Here is a 21001-nt window from a genome sequence, read left to right as displayed (position 1 = left end):
AGTGAGGTTGGCCCAGGATCTGACATTGTTTCGTTCTGCTGTGCATGGGGTCGCTATGAGTCGGTTCCGACTTGATGGCACATGACAACAACAACGTAACATTGCTATGAGTTGGAGCTGATTTTATAGCAAAAGTTTTAAAATTATAATTGAGTCCCTGGTGGTGAAAGTGAATAATGCACTCTAGTGTCCCTGAACGTTTACCAGTTTGAGTCTACCCAGAGGCACCTTGGAAAAAAAGGCCCGGCAATCTATTTCCAAAATATCAGCCACACAAAACCCTACAATGACACACATGGGGCCACCGGGGGTCAAAGTCGAGTTAATGGCAATTGCTTTTTAAAATTTATATTAATTTATATTTACGGTATTTTATTACTTTATTATAATCAAGAAATACTAATTGACTTAATGAAAAGTATAGTCTAAGACATGCTAACTGCTCAATATTTTTCTCTGTTTTGCCCAGAATGTGAGTGAGATCATCATAAATCTGCATATATGTATTGGTTTACAGTTACTGTTACAGAGCCTCAGCATTCTGTGATTGACTATCTGTTGGGATTCCTTTAAAGGATGGAAATACGTTAATTTCTTTGAAGCATTTTGAATTATTATGGTGTTTATTTTATTCTTCAATATCCTTATAGAACTACACAATCTCTTAATAGAATTCAAATATTTAAAAATATATCTTCTGATATATATCACCTTTTAAGTTGTGTATAAATCACAACACATTTCCCTTTTTAACCTCAGCTGGCAGGGAATTCAGAGCTATATTTTGTTCACAAAAGCTTTAGTCCTTTTTTTTTGCCACTCCTCATGGCAACTGTGGCTGGCTGGGCGCGGTGCTGTGGTCATGGAACTGCAAGCCTGGAGGTTGTGTGCTGAGCCCAACCTGGCCTCTGCGTGTCCACAGACTGCACACGCTTCATGCTGCACACGTGCTGAGCCTGCCCCCGGGACTGGGACTGATGGTGAAGTGTTTCCTGGGCCAGAGCGTGCTCCTGAGTTCCTGGGATCAACTGTTCACTGCCTTCTGACACTGATACCTGAATCTCTACAGTAAACGTGTTGATGGAGGACACAGTACACTAGGAGGTGACCCCTGACCAGAAGCTCCTGTCCTGGGCAGAGCAACTGTTTCCTGCCAGTGTTGCTCACTTGGTGTATATCCTGGAGGACTCTATTGTGGACCCACAGAATCAGACCATGACCACCTTCACCTGGAGCATCTACCACAACCAGCTGATGGTGGTGGAAAAACATGATGTTTACTGTGTGAACTCTGATAACTGTTGCTGGACTGAAATCTGCTGGGAAGTCTGGGTCTCCTCAAGCTTGTTTGGCGTCTCCAAAGCTGTCCAGGAATTTGGTCTGGCCTGGTTTAAAAGCAAAGTGACCAAGACCATGAAGAGTTTTGAATATATCTTGGCCAAGCTGCAAGGTGAGGCCATTTCCAAAACACTTGTTGAAACCACCAAGGAAGGCAAGGAAAAGGCAAAGGAGACAGCACTGACAGCTACAGGAAAGGCTGAGGACCTTGCCAATAAAGCAGCCACCAAGAAACAGCAGCAACAACGGTTTGTAAAGCCATCCTGGTACTTCCCAGCACCCCCACTGCCGACGCACACCAGATAATCCAGCTCCAACCCCTCTGACCTACTCACAAAGCGCTTTCTTACTAAAGATCAACTTCCAGCCTATTTTGTCTGGTTTGGCAGCTGCAGGACAGCAAGCATGCTACACATGTCTGTGCCAGGCTTGTTTATGACCCTGAGGCACAGATAGGTGCCCAGGGTCACAGTGTGCAGGTGAAGTGGTATAAACACTAGACTGTAAGCTCCATGAGGGCAGGGGTCTGTTTACTCTCTGATGTGTTCCAAGTACCTGAAACCCTAGCTAGCACATGTTGTTGTTGGTAAGTGCCATTGAGTCAATTCCAACCCATAGCAACTCTGTATAGGGTTTCCAAGGAGCAGCTGGTGAGCTCGAACCACCGACCTTGCAGTTCAAACTGCTTTGCAGTCTGACACATTAGCCCACAGTGCCACACTAGCACATATCAATAAATATTTTTTTTGAATTCAATTAGCCCACCCACCCCTGCCAAAATAAAAATCAAAAAGCTTTAGTGTTTTAAGAATTAAACATACTTATATAATCATTGCTTTCTGATAAGTTTTAATAATGTCCTTCTATCATTTTTATGTGCCAGTTCTGCATTTTCATATTTTTTTTTTTTGTAAACTGGCACAGTTCCCTTTTTAATAGATGGGTTATTAAAACTTAGAAAACTATATGCTATACAATTCTGATAAGCTTTTATTCTACCCTAGCTGAAGCTCCGGAGTCCATTTTGAGATTAAGATTCAATCATAATAATGATAAATGCTCTAGTTAGCAAAGTAATGTGCTGTATTTTAATCAAAATAATGTATGCATTACAAAATCAGCCTTTAAAATGGGTAACACTAATTTTAGCAAACATAATTATACCAATTAATAATGTAATAATCTGTGTATGTAGGACATACATATTTATTATCCCAATATTTCATCTTCAAAAGAAACTACTCACAGTATTTGAGTAGCCCATTCTATATTTATATGATGTTTCTCATTGAGCTCACAGGTTAATTTTTGCAGTGTCCTTTTAGTAACAAAATAGGGGAATTTTGTTTTTTTTTAATCTCTTGTATCCAACCCTAAATAAATAAGAGCATTTACTATTATTATCTTGAAGGGCAAAAGACAAATTAATAGAAATATCATTATTGTTAACTTACTTTTGAGAAGGATGTATTTGAGGGTAAAAACAAAACAAAACAGAAACTTCTTGTTTTACGTATTTTTAAAATGAGTATGTGGCCTGAGAAAACTTACAAAACCTTTTTAATAAGTGAAATAAAATAAAGTTGTATCTTGATTTCATTAAAGGCAAAAGTGTTGAGAAAAAAAATCTGGTATGTTGGAAAGCATTTGGCAGTACTTATTTTTTAGGATGATGGGAAAAAAACTGTGAATAGCCAGGAATTTTGTTTTGAGGAATGATTTTAGTCACAGAACATGTAACCCTCGCATTCTCAGAGTATATTGTTGTTAATTGGTGTTGAGTCAGTTCCTACTCAGCAACCCTTAATAGTATTTCTGAGGATTTAAATTTTTGTGGGAGCCGAAAGCCTCATTGTTCTCCCACGAAACAACTGGTGGGCTCAAACCACTGACTTGTGATTTACAGTACTGTGCTTATCCTACAGAGCCACTGAGCTCTGAGAGCATCATTTATACAAAATCAAAATAATAAAGGAACTCTGTCCCAGAGTTCCTGTCCTTTGGAGTGGCTTGAGTTACATACCCTTTCTCAGTTTCCACATTCATTCTCAGGTAGATAATCTCAGACCTCAGAGTTGGAGAAACTCTCAGTATTAGTTCATTTCTCTTTTGCTGTCTTTCCTGGACTGGTGGTGGAGACCCATGATTTATATCACCGGATGCTTCAATCTATATCTACTGCTGATGTCCCATACAGCGTGGAGCTTAATGTTTGTTTCTTTGTCTTTCCTGGAGTCTCATCTTTACATGACTGATGTAGAAATCTAACTATTCCTGTAATCCAGTGTTACTTACTACTTTTTGATAAGTAGGGGCAGAATCTCTCTCCCTATTTGATCCACAAAGCATCTGAGCTTTTATTTTCCTTTTCCAAGAAGCTATTAGACAAATCCTTCAGACTAGAGAAGCTAACCAAGTAATTAATGTACCTAAAAGTGATGTGACAGGAGGTACTCCAGAATGGCGTCTAGCCACACTGATTCTTCTCTAGGTGGAGATTTCACATGTACTCTTATTTATGAAGATGCCTTCATTTTTATGCACCTGAGCCCAGTTGTTCAAATCACTATCTTTATATTTTTCTTGGAATTCATATTTTTGTCTTCATTTAGATTAAACTTCATAGCAACACTATAGGCAATTGAAAGACCTGACCCTCCTCTACCCAATATTTTTTAAAGTCAAATCAAGATGTCTCATCATGTTATTATCATATTTATAGTTTCTGTTTTCTATCTTATTTATAAGATGCTGCAACTTTATAAATTCTCTATAAATCACCAAGAGAGCTAACTTAATGTGTGGTGCTGTAGGATCAGCACTGAACTTTGAACTACAAGGTTGACAGTTCAAGCCCACCAGCTGCTCCTCAGAAACCCCACTAGGAGTTTGAATTAACTTCAAGCACTTAACAATAGGTTTAACAACACTCTCACAAGTTTACATCTCATGTTGTTGTTAAATGCCATGGAGTAGGTTCTGACTCAGAGCAACTCTGCGTAAGATTTCCGACGAGTGGCTGGTGAGTTTGTACTGTGGACCTGTGGTTAACAGTCCAGTGCTTATGGTACAGAAGCATACCAGGATTCCTTAATACACATAAGAACCTTCAAAATGAGGAATTCACATTTTACAGATAAAGAAACCAAGGCTTTGAGAAGTTAAGTAGTTCACTCAAGATCACATGGCTATTAGGAGTGGAGTGAGTTTATTGTATTCCAAAGCCATTAGACCTCCTGCAGCTAATTTTGTCCTTGAATAACCTACCTTCCTGAGGCAAGTTATGCCCAAGGCATTACTATTGGTCCTTTTCTTGTTTAAAAATGCTAACAAGAATATTTTCCTAATCTAGGAAAAGCTTGTCTTAAACTAAAGTAAAATGAAGAGTAATTTTTTCATTTAGTAAAATACCTTAAAAACCAGTTGCCATTGAGTTGATTGTGACTCATGACAACTCCATTTGTGTCAAAGCAGAATTGTGCTCCATAGATGCTTCAGTGGTTGGTTTCTGTTAGCAGTAGATCACTAGGCGTTTCTTCTGAGGAGCCTCAGGGTAGACTCAAACCTCCAATGTTTCAGTTAGTGGCTGAGTGCATTAAATATCTGCACCACCCTGGGACTGCAGCATATACCTTGTTATTGCTGTTAAGTGCTCTCCAATTAGTTCCAACTCAAAGCCACCCTGTATAGGGTTTCTGAGGTTTTAAATCTTCAGGGGAGCAAAAAGTCTCATCTTTCTCTTGTGGAGTGGTTGGTGAGCTCCAACCACAGACCTTTAGATTCGCAGTCCAGTATTTATCATATGAAGCCACCATGCTCCCATTAAAATACCGACACTCAACTAAATATTTATTCTATGTGCATACTTATTATTTTATACACAGTAATGAGCTCTGGCACCTTAGTGGTTATGAGTTGAGCTGCTAAACTCAAGGTCAGCAGTTAGAAACTACCAGTGGTTCCGCAGAAGAAATACGAGGCTTTCTGTTCCTGTAAAGATTTACAGCCTTGGAAACCTTACGGAGGGTCACTATGAGTCGGAACCGACTCCATGGCACATAACCATCTCCACCTGGTACACAGTGTATTAAGTGAACACTTGAATATAATTTTTTGGCTTATAATTTTAATATCGAGGGAAGCTTATGAATCTGCATGTAGGTTTTTATATTCAAGAAGTCCTTTCCAGCCTTAAATTCATTTAAGATAAGAAAGTTTCAGAAAAGTGTCTTATGAAACAATTTTTGCTATCACATTGCAGAGCCATTGATTTTCTCATTGGCATTCACTGAAGAGTTGGAACACTGAATAGTGTGATAATTTCTTTCCTGTTTTTTTAAAAAGAAAAATTAGCAATAAGTAGATCTTGAAAAAGAAACAAGACACCAACCTAAAAAAAAAAAAAAAAAATGTGTCTTTCCAGATTACAGTATAATATTTGTTGTTAGGTGCCATCCAGTTGGTTTCGACTCATAGTGTCCCTACGTAAAATATAATGAAACACTGCCCAGTTCTCACTGCCCAGTTCTGCACCTGCTCACAGTCATTACTATGTGTAAGCCCATTGTTGCTGCCATCCTGTCATCCATCTCACTGAACTAAATCTTTGCTTTTGTTTTTTTTGTTTTTTTTTTGCTTCTACCGAGTAAGATGTCCTTCTCCTGGGATTGGGCCCTCCTGACAACATGTCCAAAGTATATGAGACAAAATCCTACCATCCTCCCTCTAGGAAGCATTCTGACTTTACTTCTTCCAAGACTGATTTGTTCATTCTTCAGGCAGTCTGTGGTATATTTAATATTCTTTGATAACACCATAATACAAATGCAACAATTCTTCTTTGGATTTCTTTATTCACTCTCTAACTTTTGCTTGCAAATGAGACACTGGGAAATGCCTTGGCTTGTGTCCTTAAGGCGATATCTTTGCTATTGAACACTTTAAAGAGGTCTTTTGCAGCAGATTTGCCAAATGCAACACATCTTTTGATTTCTTGATTATTTCTTCTATGAGTGCTTCTTGTAGACCCAAGTAAAGAGAAATGCATTCTTCATTCAGCATTTTCTCCATTCATCGATATAATATCATAGTGATTAATGCATAACATTAATGTATTAGGCTGTTATATCTTGGCAAATAAACACAGTAGATTTTTATCTTAATTTTGATTTTGCTTTATAAGGTCAGTCTCATTTTAGCCCAGATACAAGGAATCCAAATCCAGATTGAAGACAACTCTTTGCTTCTTTAAATTTCAACTGGGTTTTCTGAAATACAGTCAATAATCTCAAGGTTTAAAAAACAACAACAAAAAACCTTGGAGACTTCTAATAGTTATGGGACTAAGTGCGGTCACTTTTGTGGTTGTTGTTGTTGTTAGGTGCCATCAAGTTGGTACAAACTCACAATGACCCTATGCACAACAGAACGAAACACTGCCTGGTCCTGGGCCAACCTCACAATTGTTGCCACACTTTAGCCCATTGATGCTGCCACTTTGTCAATCCATCTTGCTGGGGTCTTTCTCTTTTTCTCTGACCCTCCACCTTACCAAACATGTTATCCTTCTCCAGCGACTGGTCCCTCCTGACAATATGTCCAAAGTATGAAAGAGGAAGGTAAAGTTTCCTGTTCATATTTTTCATTTGCCTGATATATATTACTTTTCTAATATGTTACCCCTATTATAAGTGAATGGTGATTTCAATGTATCTCTTTATAATTTTTATAAATTTTCCAAAACCATATGTTTATGAATTATATTTGTTGATATAAGAGGATATCTGTCTCTGGATCTGAATGTATTGTTCTGTAAAACAAGCTGATTTCCACAAAACCATTTAGAAATTTTAGTTCACTAAATTGTGAAGATTGTCATTTGCTACCCTCTGTTTTTTTAGATAAGTGTATATAATTTCAACTATTTGAAATGTTATTCCACCTACATGCAGCACTCAAGTTCAAAAAAAATCTCTTAGAACAGACAAGGTAATTCATGAAAAACAAATCTCAGTATCAAAATAGTCATAGTGTATCTCTGTGAAAATGTGAAGTCAAATGTCATCTCCCACAGGATTGAGCCTAATGTGCCATGTTAAAAATCTTTTATTCTAAGTGTTCTATAACACAATAGAGACTTTCTTCACTCTGTGAATATTTCCATTTATATTACCTACTTGCATACGGTTTCTTACATCAATACTTGCATCACAGAGCAAACTGCTCCTTAGCTGTCAGGTGTCCTTTTATATAAGCCCAGCTTCTGAATCCTTCCTGGGCCATAAGACTGGTTTAGAAACATCTCTATTATAATTTTACAGCACCCTGTGCTTATCGACATCACAGAGCATATCACATAATTTATTTCTCTCACTAGACTTAAGTTGCAGCCACTGTTTTCTTGTTAACTATAAAGTAGCTATTTCTATAATAACCCTTGGAAGACAATAGCTGCTCACTTAATACTTAGGAAATGGCATTTAACTGTACATTTTAATTTTCATACTGAGAAATATTTGTTATCTTAGCATAGTCCATGATGGGAAAATTAGAAAACTAACCTGGTATAGTGCTATAGGGTACGCACTGATTCACAAGGTTGGTTTGAACTAAAAGGTAGGTGCATCAAACGCATCAGGCACTCCTTGGAAACCCTATACAGGGTTTCTATGAGCCCGAACCTACTCAATGGCACCTAACAACAACAACAAATCCAAAGAGAGGATATTTATGTCTAGCTGGATTGACTAAAGCTCTACCAAAAGCAACTCATTAACAAATGAAACTTTTGTTATGTGCTATCAAGTGGATTTGAACTCATAATAACCCCATGTGAAGTAGTGGAATGTCCCCATAGAATATTCTAGTTCTTGTGTGGTACTGTGGGCTAAAGCACTGGACTTCAAGGTTGGTTTGAACCACAAGATTGGTAGTTCAGATTCACCAGCTTCTCCCTGGAAACCCTATACAGGTCTTTCTTCTGTGGAGCTGCTAGGTGAGTTCAGTCTACCAACCTTTCCAGTAGCATCTTAGCTGTTGCACCAACAAGACTCTTTGAAAACAGTTTTCTGGACATCATATTGACTCATCTAGACTTCTAGACTGTCTGAACCAGTTCCCCTAGGGTTATTGTACATCTTTCTAAATCCATAAAAGTTATTTGAAAAACAGGAAATTCATATTTGAGTTCTGTGGGATTCTAGATATAATAAATATGCAAAAAACTTCTTTCCTAGTGAAACATTGTTTGGTAAGTTTGACTATATACTTTCCACAACACAAATTAACACTTTATATAAAGGAAATGCTTATTCCTTGCTCTAATATGTCCAATATTATTTACAAAACAAAGTTATTAACCCTGTCTAGCCCTCTAAGTAAGAATATGTCATGCTTCAGACATATTATCATGAAGGACCAGCCCCTGGAGAAGGACATTATACTTGGTAAAGTGAAAGATCAGAGAAAAAAGGAGGACCTCCCATGAGATGGACAGGTACAGTAATGGGCTCAAATGTAACAAAAATTGTGAGACTTGTGCAGGACTGGGTGATGTTTTTTTTCTGTTGTGCATAGAGTTGTTATGAGTTGGAACAAACCTGACAATACCTAACAACAACCAGTCTTCTTCCTTAGAGCTTTACTCAAGTTTCCAACCTCCCATTTCAATCTGTTTCCATCATCATGTCCTACTCCAGTCATGATGATGTTACTAACTATACTGTCAGCGCGCCCAGTAGGGTTCTGTTTCTGTGCATTCACTAAGATAGAACTGTGCTGCTGCTTAATTTCTGCTTCTCTATGAGAACTACGGCTCAGAGAAGTAGCACAACTTCATCAAAGGCAAATACTTCACTTAAGAAACAATTAGAAATAGCTTTTCCTTTGATGCCAGAATGCTACTTAAGTTCTGTCACTGCCCAGACTTTTTTAAAAAATGAATCTGGACTTGATATTTCTAGAGATAAAATTGTTTCATCTTTACAAAATTTTCTTGCCAGGTATCATTTTTAGAGCTGGAAATGCATTATATTCTGAATTTGAAGAATGATTCTGAATATAGTCTTTATGTGTCATTAAGTTTTGGAAATTTGGCTTTAAAGATATTTGACTCTTTATCTTCATATCCTAGTGACTTGTTCTGAGCACTGAACGTCTTTGGAAGTGGGTGGGATTCTCTTTGTTCCTATGATGAATGATTCTAATGATTATACCAGTGGAAAATAGGACTACTTTGTATATGCATCATTGCTAATGATTAAAAGACGAGTTTAGCACACTTAAAAAACATCCTGAAGTATTTAATGGATCCTACACTGTGGGTTAATGCACCAGACTGCAAAGCTGTTTGAACTGCAAGGTTGGCGGTTCAAGCTCACCAGTCACTCCTTGGAAACCCTATACATGGCTGCTATGGGTCGGAACTGACTCAATGGCACTTAACAACAACAACAATAAAGATAAAATGATTTCACAATAACTAAATAATTTCTCACAACTATATCCTACCCGAACACACCCTTCAGAGTCCTGGTGTGGTGCTGTGGGCTAATGCGCTGGACTGCAAAGTCGTTTTGAACCACAAGTTCGGTGGTTCAAGCTCACCAGCCTCTCCTTGGAAACCCTATACAGGGTCACTATGGGTCAGAAATGACTCAACAGCACTTAACAACAACAGCAACACACAGTTCAGAATATCTTAAATTATTCCAGTTCACAGAAACTTCTAGGGACCATCCAACAACTACGGTCTTTCAGTCTTAGGGAGGGCTCTGCTGTTCTTCACCTGTTTGTGTGTGTGTGTGTGTGTGTATGTATGTGTGGTTGTTGTTTGTGTTTTTAATCTTTTAAATATTATAAATTCACCTTACAGTCCTTCTTGGGGTTTCTGGAGGTGAGCAATTCTTTTAGAGTCTCCATCGTAGTCTAAAGACTAAAATGTGAAGTTCTGGATCCTAGGCATTGTATAGTATCCCTGGTTAACTCAGGATGGAGAAGAGACAGCCTAGCTGACGTCTTGGTGGTGGTGTTGTTATTAAGTGTCCTTGAGTCAGTTCTGACTCATAACGACCCTGTATAGGGTTTCTGAGGGGTGACTGGTGAGTTTAACCTCATTTATCAAATGGGTGAAATGAGGAGTTGAACTGTGTAGAAGCTGTTCTTTTCCATCATTTTGGCTTAGTCTCCTTTTTTTTTTTTTTTTTGCCAGGAGAGATTTTGGTTACCATGGACTCCTACAGGGGCTCCTTGGAAGACCTCAACAATTCTAGGGAGTTATTTCATGCTTTTGCTTCTCTTGAATTTGTGCTTTTCTGTGATTTTGAAAATAAAATCTGAATTTTTAATAAATGATAAATAGTTGACATGGTTTGAACCCTATAGGCACCTGGGCTTCATTATCTTTTATATATTTATTAATCAATATTAAGAAAATATAAAATTTTTGCCTTCTGAAGTATACTTGTTCTTCCATTTTATAAAACAGTATGTGAGTGGGAGGATTCTTGAATTGTTCCTGCTCCTCTTTGTCAGAAAAAAATAAAAGTATTCCTCCACAACTCCTTTCATATGATAACCAGTGTTATCATATGAAGCCATCAAAATGTCAGCAGGTAACATTTTTTCCTAGTTGAGACATAGTTCAGCATAAATATTCTCTTCTTTCACATAAAGCAGAAAATCAGAATGGGTTTGCTTCCTAAATTTCAAGTTTGAAGGTTAAAGGATGAAGAGCGAATAGTAAATGCTTTCTGCTGTGAATGCTGTGGATACATGAGGGTGAGAGAGATTTTAGCTTTTAACTAATTTTATTTTTTTCACGTGTTGAGGTCCTTGGAATTTGGGTCTTCTTGTAAATAAGACACAGAACATTAATCACAGCAAAAAATAGATCAAATGCCTCATTTTAAAGCTAGTAAATATAAAACACCTTGTGAAAAATTTAACCCCTAATCTCTTTTGCTTTAAATTTTCAAAAACGGAAAGAATAAATCTCTTTTGGACTGCAAACCACAAGGTCAGCAGCTAAAGCCCACCAACTTCTGGATTTCAGGTGCACTAGAAAAAAAATTCAAGCCTCAATCTCATTATTGAAGGATTCTCTGGGCAAATTATTGAATGATGCAATGTGCATCGAAAGAAGATGGAAGGAATACACAGAGTCACTGTACCAAAAGGAAATGTTTGCTGTTCAACTGTTTCAAGAGGTAGCATATGATCAAGAACCAGTGATACTGAAGGAAGAAGTCCAAGGTGCATTGAAGGAATTGGCAAAGAACAAGTCACCAGAATTGGACTACAAATCATAATCTTTCAAGAAAGTGAGGCTGCACTGGAGGAACTCACTCATATATGCCAAGAAATTTGGAAGACAACTGCCTGGCCAACTGATTGGAAGAGATCCATATTTGTGCCCATTCCAAAGAGAGGTGACTCAATGGTATGTGGAAATCATTGGACAATATCTTTGATATCCCATGCAAGTAAAGTTTTACTAAAGCTAATACAGAAATGGCTGCAAGCATATATTGACAGAGAACTTCCAGAAGTTCAATCCAGATTCAGAAGAGGATGTGGAACGAGGAATATCATTGCTAACGTCAGATGAATCTTGGCTTAAAGCAGAGAATATCAGAAAGATGTTTACTTGTGCTTTATTTACTAGGCAAAGGCTTTCAAGTCTGTGGATCTTGACAGCTATGGACAACATTGCGAAGTATGAGTATCCTGGAACACTTAATTGTGCTCTTGAGGAATCTGTACATGGACCAAGAGGCAGTTGCTCTAACAGAACATGGGAACACTGAATGGTTTAAAATGAAGAAAGGTGTGTGACAGGGTTGTATTCTTTCACCATACTTATTCAAACTGTATGCTGAGCAAATCATCTGAGAAGCTGGGTTAGATGAAGAAAAACAAGGCATCAGGATTGGAGGAAGACTCATTAACAACCTGTGATAATGCAGATGATACAGCCTAGCTTGCTGAAAGTGAAGAGGACTTAAAATACTTACTGATGAAGATCAAAGAGCACAGCCTTTGGTATGGATTTCATCTCAATGTAAAGAAAAACAAAAATCCTCACCACTGGACCAATAAACAATATTCTTATCAACGGAGCAAAGATTGAAATTGTCAAGGACTTCATTCTTCTTGAAATAACCATTAACACTCATGAAAGCATCAGCCAAGAAATCAAATGATGTATTGCATTAGGCAAACCTGCTGCACAAGACCTTTTTAAGGTGTTGAAGAGCAAAAATATCAGCTTGAGGACTAAGGTGTGCCTGACCCAGGCCATGGTATTTTCAATAACCTCACCTGCATACAAAAGCTGGACAACGAATAAGGAATACCATAGAAGAATTGATGCATTTTAGTTATGGTGCTGGGGGAGAATATTAAAAGCACCAAAAGAACAAACAGATCTACATTGGAAGAAGTGAAGCCAGAGTACTTCCTGGAGGCCAGGATGGCTAAACTTCATCTTTTATACTTTGGACATATTGTCTGTAGGGACCAGTTTCTGGAAAAGGATATCATGCTTGGTAAGGTGGAAGGTCAGAGAAAAGAGGAAGACCCCCAGCAAAATGGATTGGCAAAGTGGCAACATCAATGGGTTCAAGTTTGGCAACAATTGTGAGGTTGGCCCAGGACTGGGCACTGTTTCATTCTGTTGTGCATAGGGTCACTAAGAGTTGCTACCAACTTGATGGCACCTAACAACAACAGCAACGTAGGGAGTTCTGGTGTGGCACTGTGGGCTAATGCATCAGACTTTAAAGTTCTTTGAACTGCAAGGTCGTTAGTTTGAGCTCACCAGCTACTCCTTGGAAACCCTATACAGTGTTGCTGTGGGTTGGAATCGACTCAATGACACTTATCAACAAAAATAGGATAATGTACTGGACCCCGAGGTCAGTTTGAATCTCAAAGCTGCTAGTTCAAACTCACTAGCCGTTCCTTGGAAACCCTATACAGGGTTGCTATGAGTTAGAACCAACTCAACAGCACTTAACAACAATGAGAACTCAAGGAATCGTAGTACTGCTGTGAGTTAGGCCATTGGGTTACTAACCATAGGTTGGCAGTTTCAAGGCACCAGCAAGTCTATGAGAGAAAGATGAACAGGTGTGCTCCTATAAAAATTTATATCCTTAGGAACGCTATGAACAACACTACTGTGTCCTGTAGATTCAGTATGAGTTCGAATTGACTTAATGACAGTGACTTTAATCAGAAATCAGTAACCCTTTTGGTGCGGTGGTTAAGTATTTGGCTGCTAACCAAAAAGTTATGGTTGGAACCCACCAAGTGCTCTGTGGGAGAAAGGCATGGCAATCTACTTCCATCAAGATTAATGGTAGTGGCAGGGTGCTTTGGAGTCAATTCCGACACACAGCTACCATATGTAGGGTTTTTGAGGCTGTAAATATTTATGGGAGCAGAAAGCCTCATCTTTCTCCTTTGGAATGGCTGGTAGTTTTGAACTTCTTTACGGCAGTTCTATGCTGTCCTATGAGTCTGAATCGACTTAAAGGCAATGGGTTAATCAGAACTGGTTCACAGGTGGCTTGTGATTCAGTCAAAGCTATGAGATATAAGTGAAATTTTCTGAGATATATGGATCGTGATGGAGTCCTAGTATGGTGCTGTAGGATAAGACTAGACTGTTAACCATGAGGTCAGCAGTTCAAACCTACCAGCAGCTCCTTGGGAACCCTTTGCAAGGTTACTATGAATTGGAACTGACTCAGTGATACTCAACAACGACAGCCAAGGGGAGTCTTCCACTAGATGTGAGAGTGTGAGAATGGGAGGGTTAGATCTGTGCAGCCACCAAAGAAAAGCACAGGATACTAGCTGTTAACAGGAGAAGGTGAGAGGCCTAGGCTGCACCACTGTGTAAGAGATATCTACTTAGGGGTTACTGTTGTTGTTGGTAGTGTTGTGTGCTGTTGAGTGGGTTTGGACTCATAGGACCCTATTACTAGCTCAAATGATACTTAGCTTCACATTTGTTTGCCTTTCTATATACTTGACTCTCTCTGGTAATTTATATGGAAGGGCCAAAGTAAGTACATGACATTACTTACCTTGTAATTAACATTCTGGTTATAAAACTATATAAAATATAAACCCATGTAATCTATATAATATACAAGAACATCAAAACCTCAGGCTCATCCTGAACAAGTTTTTTTTTTTTAAATTATGGAGAAACCTTCATTTGCATATTAGAAGTAAAATAAAATAGAGGTGATGATGTGTTCACTGAGAGGATGATTACTTTCTTTTTATTCTTTCAACTGATAAGTCTGTCTTTAAACACTTCAAGCCAAGTCATTTTCAGTATTGGTGTCATGAGCTTTGCAATCCAGAGCTCTGTCTAAGCAAATGATTACACATTGTATGGAGGCTCTGCTTCTGATATACTTGACTGGTACAGCAGTTTTGTTTTGTTTTTTTAAAGAATTCAGAATTATGTGAATTAGAAGGAATGGTCTAATTCATGAATGAGGAAACTCAAGTTCAAAAAAATTCAGAAACTTTTGCAAAGTAACACATAGATAGACCCCAGGTCTTGACTGTCAAGCCAATGATCTTATCACTACCTTGTTGTTGGCAGGTACTGTTGAGCTTGTCCCTGACTCACAGTCATCTCATACACAACAAAATCAGACTTGTGATCTATAGAGTATTCATTGGCCGATTTTTGGAAGTAGAGCAATAGACCTTTCTTTGTAGTTTGGTATAGTCTGGAAGCTCTGGTCAAACTGATTTACCATCATAATGACACAAAAGCCTCTACAGGTGACAGAACTATGTTGGCTGTGCTTGAGGTGCATTATCTGGGATTTAATGGAATCTGGGTTTACCAGCTGGAAGGCATGGAATCTATTATGGAAACACCACTGCCCCCAACACTACTGCAGGCTATTTCTTAGTCCTTCTCTATTTAAAAGAAAGAAAAGCCATTTTATAAAATAGAATGAAGGAAATAAACAACAACAATATTCAAAAAGCATAAATGGAATTAAGAAGTAGAACTAATCCTTTAAATTTTTTAAAAGAAATGAGTTACATTGCATACTGCATTATATCTTGTTTTATATCTATTGAATAATTCACAGCTATTGTTACAGATATTGATCTGTTTGTTGCAAAGACTAATTCAAATATATATTTCAGTAGAAAGTCTGTAGAAAACCAGAACCAAACCTGTTGCTGTTAAGTCAATTCTAATTTATAGCGATCTTACTGGACAGAGTAGAGCTGCCCCATAGAGTTTCCAAGGCTGTAATCTTGAAGGAAGCAGAGTGACACATGGAGCAACTGATGGGTTTGAATCACAACTCTTTGAACACTGTAGCCACTGCACTACCAGGGCTCCTTTCATACAGTATGGTGGTGGTGGTGGTGGTGTGCTGTGGAGTTGGTGCCGACTCATAGCGACCCTGAGTAGGGTTTCTGAGGCTGTAAATCTTTACAGGAGCAGGAAGCCTCATCTTTCTCCCACAAAACGACTGGTAGTTTGAACTGCTGACCTTGAGGTTATCAAACTGACTCGTAGCCACTAAGTAGAAATAATCCTTTAAATTAAAAAAAAAAAAAATTAGCAAAAAAAACCCAACAACTTTTTGCTATCTAGAGTGCCTTTTCAGAAAGTATATATTGTACTAAATTTGGACTTGTCAGGCAAACCAGGGACAAATTCATAAATCATTGAGGTTCAGAAAGTAATCTTGTGTAGTTTTTGGAGGTTTATGTAGGAACCATAATATAAACAACTAGTTGTAAAAGATTTGTGGAGTGAAAACACAGCACTAAAATTAGACAGTTTCATTGCCTCTTGACTGTAAAAATCTCTTAGATGGGAGTAGTAATGGATAGACTATTGATACTGAGTTACTAGATATTTCTGGATCTTATGTATACCCCAAAACTGAACCTAAACTAACTACTGCTATTGAATTAAGCAACCCAATTAGAAATAAAAATAGAGAATACATCAATGACATCTATATTTTCATACTGTTCGTAAGCACTTTTGCAATAGATAGCAGTAAATGCAGAAATTAATAAGTTTAATGATTAATGAGATAGAATTTAATTAATTTTGGTTTGTTTCATGAAACAATGTTATTATTTTCAAGTGTTTTACTATGTATTTGAGCAAGAAAGTCAAGTTACCATTTTTTAAAAAAAAAAGATTGTTTCCTTGTATAAATGATTTTTTTTAATGAATAAAAGAATTCCCCTTTATTGATTTTATGAGTCTGGCATGTGCCATAAAAGAAGAGAAACTTTTCAGAGCAATAAAAATAGCAACTTTATCAGTATATTATCCATAGTAATGTGGGATTATTAATTTAAGTCAATTAGCAAATACTTACTGAGCCCCTATTTATGTCATGCCTGATAAATTATATTTATTCATTTACTCCTATGCACAATGGGGAAGATAGTTCTCCAGAAGCTTTGGAATTTAAGGAAGGAATACATGTAATAATAAATATTTGTTAAAGTGTTTGGGGAGGAGGTAAGGGAAGGTGTATTAACACTCAATTCCTTTGTTAGAATTCTCCTAACTGGTAGAGTTAGGATTGTAACACTCATAATGACAGTCATTCTCCTTCCTTGGCAGCTAGCGTTCTTTTAGGTACCTAGGCCCGTCAACTGGATGCTTTTGACCAGACTCTAAATTTGGAATTATTGAAGGAGAGACATGGGTAGTCAGAGATCAGTGGTAGAATGAGAGTCTAGCCAGCCAATATTCTTCAAATAAATTCCTTTTCTAGACAAGTTTAACTCAACAGATATAGTCACATATGTGACTATAAATGCTTATAAGGCAGATCCCAGAATATGATTTGGTAGAACAAGAAAGAGACAAATATTTAAAGCAGATCTGCCAGTACTGAAGTAAATTTTCATGATTCACTCTCTTTCCAATATGCATTGGAGAAAGCCTCTTGTTTGGGGAGAAGTACAGCATTGCCTGCTTTGGGAGCTTAGATTGTATATGAGCTCTAAATAATTCTCATGAGATGCTAAGGGCATTACTTTTTATAAATATTTCTGTCTTTGACATTGGTGCAGCACACTTGCATTAACTATGTTTTGACAATTTACAAATAGACATATTTGTTGATATTAATTTATTACCAAGTAATAGACATGTGTACTGTTTATTCCAGGAATAAATGAAAATTGTGAAATAAAATTATAATGAAGTCATAAAAGATTTTATGAGCCCAGGGAACATATTTCAAAAGTGTTTGTTATATTAATGTAAAGTGTTCCCATTGTATTGCATAAAAACAAAAATGAAAAAAGGAAGGGTATTATTAAGCTTAAAGTGTGATCATTAAAATATGATAGATGAGAAGAAGTTGTACCACTAATGAATAGATGAGTGGATTGGAGCAGTTCTTTATGCAATTATGAGAGCACTTGTCATCATTTTAATTAGTGACAATTTATGATAACTTGGTTGTTTTTGCTATCTAGTGTTCTAAAAAAAGTGATTGTCTTCACAGCAGGTCTGACTTCACATATTGCTTTGTTAAGGAAAGTTCTTCAAATGAACATAATTCCCTCTAACCAGAGGCCAGGTGGCATCATAAACCAAGTGCAAGATTGAGTTGTGAATTCAGGGACTTTGTCTTGATTGACTACTTCCAGCTTGTTTCTTTGAACCTTCCTTTCCTCATCTTTAAGACTTGGCACAGACAAACCCTATTTATGTACTTCAGATTTTTACTGTAAAGACCAAATTAATACCAAATATAGTATATTACTTTATCACACTCTGTCTCACTGTTTCATTACTCATTTTTTATAGTTCTTGTCATCACCTGGCATCTTATTTATTTGGCTTTTGTTTTCCTGAGCTAAAATGGCAGTTTCATGAATGTACGGATTTTGCAGGTATTGTTTCCCTGCTTTAAAAATTCTAACAAAAAACCCCCATAGAATTAGGTTCTGAATAAAATGCCTTAACTAACAAGCAACTAAAAATATTGACATTTTAAATTGTGAAATTCTTTCTTGGGGTACTTGTCTCTGATTGAGGATTAGTTTCAAAGTGTTAGATTTAGCCTTTTCACACTTGATTGGTAGGTCAGGATTATCTTTGTTCATTTCCCATTGTATCACTATTATTCCATATTATTTCAAGACACGATGACCTGTATCTTCATGAAATTTTCATTCAGTGTATTCACTATGTCTACTGTTTTGTTTTTTAATATCTCAATATCATAAATTTCTGAATTGTGTACCCTTGCTAATTTTTCACCTATAAATGCTTATAGATGAGCACTTCCCATTATCAACAAAAAATGTATGGGGATTTTGGCTTAAATCTAACAGAGCTAGCATTTTACTTTTTCCAACAGAAGTAATAAAATTATTTCTTAAAGTAAACTGATCGTATTTTTGGCATTCAGTGTTTCACACCTTCATTAAACCAAATCCATGTTTCTCATGTAAACATTGAAATTTAACTGCTGCTTAATAGCTGTTTATTAATTTAGTTATGCCATATGAAGAGAACATACTTTACACAAGAACAAAACCAATATTTATATACAAAGTACTTTCTAATGTTATTACTGTTAGTGCCTTTATACAATATGCTTTCACTCAACATCCATTATTTTCACTATATTTATTTAATCAGCATGCTAAGCAAATAATCTGAAAAGATGGAGTATATGAAGAAGAATGCAGTATCAGAATTGGAGGAAGGCTCATTAGTGATCTGAAATATGCAGATGACACACCCTTGCTTACTGAAAGTGAAGAGGGCTCAAAGTATTTACTGATGAAGATCAAAGACTATAGTCTTCTGTATGGATTGTTGTTGTTAAGTACTATTGTGTCAGTTTGAACTCATAGCAACCCTATATAGGGTTTCCTAGGGGCAGCTGTGGAGCTTGAACTTCCAACCGTCTGGTTCAAACTGATTTTGCAATCCAGCACATTAACCCACAGCACCATACCATGATTATACTTCAACATAAAGAAAACAAAAATCTTCTCAACTGGATCAGTAAATAATATCATGCTAAATAAAGAAAAGATTAAAGTTGTAAAGGATTTCATTTTCCTCGGATCCACAATTAGCATCCATAGAAGCAGATGTCAAGAGATAAAATGATGTATTGCAGTGGGCAAATCTGCAAAATCAAAGATGTCACTTGGAGGATTAAGTTATGCCTGAACTAAGCCATGGCATTATCAATCTCTACCCATGCATGTGAAAGCTGGACAATGAATAAGGAACTTTGAAGAGGAGCTGGTGCATTTGAATTGTTGGTGAAAAATATGGGATATGGAATCCTGTTGATCTGGAGATGAAATAGAGAAGAAGGGCTGGCTGCTCCAAAGTGGGGTGAGACCTGGGGACAACTGAGTCCATGGACAAAGACAGAGCCACAGAGAGCTAAAACTGAGAGTGAAGCATCCAGCTGATATGAAGTAAGGGGGGGATGCACAAGAACACCCATATTTGCAAATAGTACCTATTTGACCTACCCTCGATGGCTTGGTAATCAGAACTTGACTAGAGGAAGATAAAAAAACAAAACAAAACATTTTTTTAATAAAGGAAACAAGGGTAAATTGCTACAAATTGATGAACTTGACCTATACTCTTGGAGGTAGTAACTCTAAATACCAATAGAGAGGGAAGGAGTCTTCACATCAAGTATCAATGCTATCCCCTCTGTACGCAGGGTAGATAGGGACAGGCAACTTAGACATTGACAACCTAAAATGAGGGGGTGATAAAGGCACGAAGTGACTGTTTTACAAGGTTTCAAGAGGGAGTTTATTTAGTTTTAGAGTGTGTGGTGGAAGAAAGAGTCCCCACTGAATAGTTTGCATCTTGTCTAGATGGGTCTGATTAAAAGAGACAGGGATAAGATCCTTATGATTCAGTAGTGAGTAATAGTTACCATGACTAATTGTGAATGTCACAATTGTAAAGGTAGAAGTTTTGTAACAAAAACGGGGGAGTAGTTAATCTTACAGTCCATAAACAAAGGACCCTAGGACCATCAAGGGAGAAGAGCACAAGTGGAATGTGGGACCTTATCCAGAGAAGCAGCAACAGCAGAGAGGGAGACAGAGATGGGGACATGAAGAGAGGGAGCAGCTGAGGACTCTAGATTCATGGGAAGAGAGGGACTGAGAGCTGGTGGCCAGAAGGCAGACTTGCAAAATGTGCCCTTTGTTGGTGTAAATTATTATATATGCCTGAATGTTAAAAAAAAAAAAAAAGAGAGAGAGAGAGAGAGAGCGCTAAAGTGAATAGAAATACTATTATCTGATGGCATACGGAGGGGCTTATAATCATTGTAAGGAAACAAGGTGTATGATTTGTTGAATGTAAAACTGATGATCTGCCCTGTAAACTTTCACTCAATCCACAATAAAAACTTAAAAAAAAAGAATATGATATATGCCATGGACTTACTGAAGAATGAACAAACTGTCCTTGAAAAATTCCTGGCAGGAGGCTTATAATCAAGAATGGCAAGTCTTCATCTCATGTACTCTGAATATATTATCAGAAGGGGCCAGTCCCTGGAGAAGATCATTATGCTTGGTAAAGTGTCAGTGAAAAACGGAAAGACACTTATGGAGATGGATT

At 37.3% G+C, this 21001-nt stretch overlaps 1 protein-coding gene and 1 pseudogene across 3 annotated transcripts in view; both read left to right on the top strand.

Moving 5' to 3' along the window:
* Nucleotides 1-21001, top strand: part of PDE1A (phosphodiesterase 1A, calmodulin-dependent) — a 518212-nt gene that overhangs the window by 51999 nt on the left and 445212 nt on the right. The window contains exon 3 of one of the 3 annotated variants that reach the window (XM_006864025.1): nt 10823-10881. The exons of the other annotated variants lie outside the window; for them this stretch is intronic. The gene's annotated coding sequence lies outside the window, so the exon portion shown is untranslated. The remainder of the gene's footprint in view (nt 1-10822; nt 10882-21001) is intronic. 3 annotated transcript variants of the gene reach the window in all.
* Nucleotides 978-1644, top strand: LOC102815580 (annotated as a pseudogene).

The sequence above is a fragment of the Chrysochloris asiatica genome, unplaced genomic scaffold (genome assembly GCF_000296735.1).
Source record: "Chrysochloris asiatica unplaced genomic scaffold, ChrAsi1.0 scaffold00059, whole genome shotgun sequence".
Lineage (NCBI taxonomy): Eukaryota > Metazoa > Chordata > Mammalia > Afrosoricida > Chrysochloridae > Chrysochloris > Chrysochloris asiatica.
Note: the sequence above shows the minus strand (reverse complement) of the source record. Positions and strands in the feature narration are given on the sequence as shown.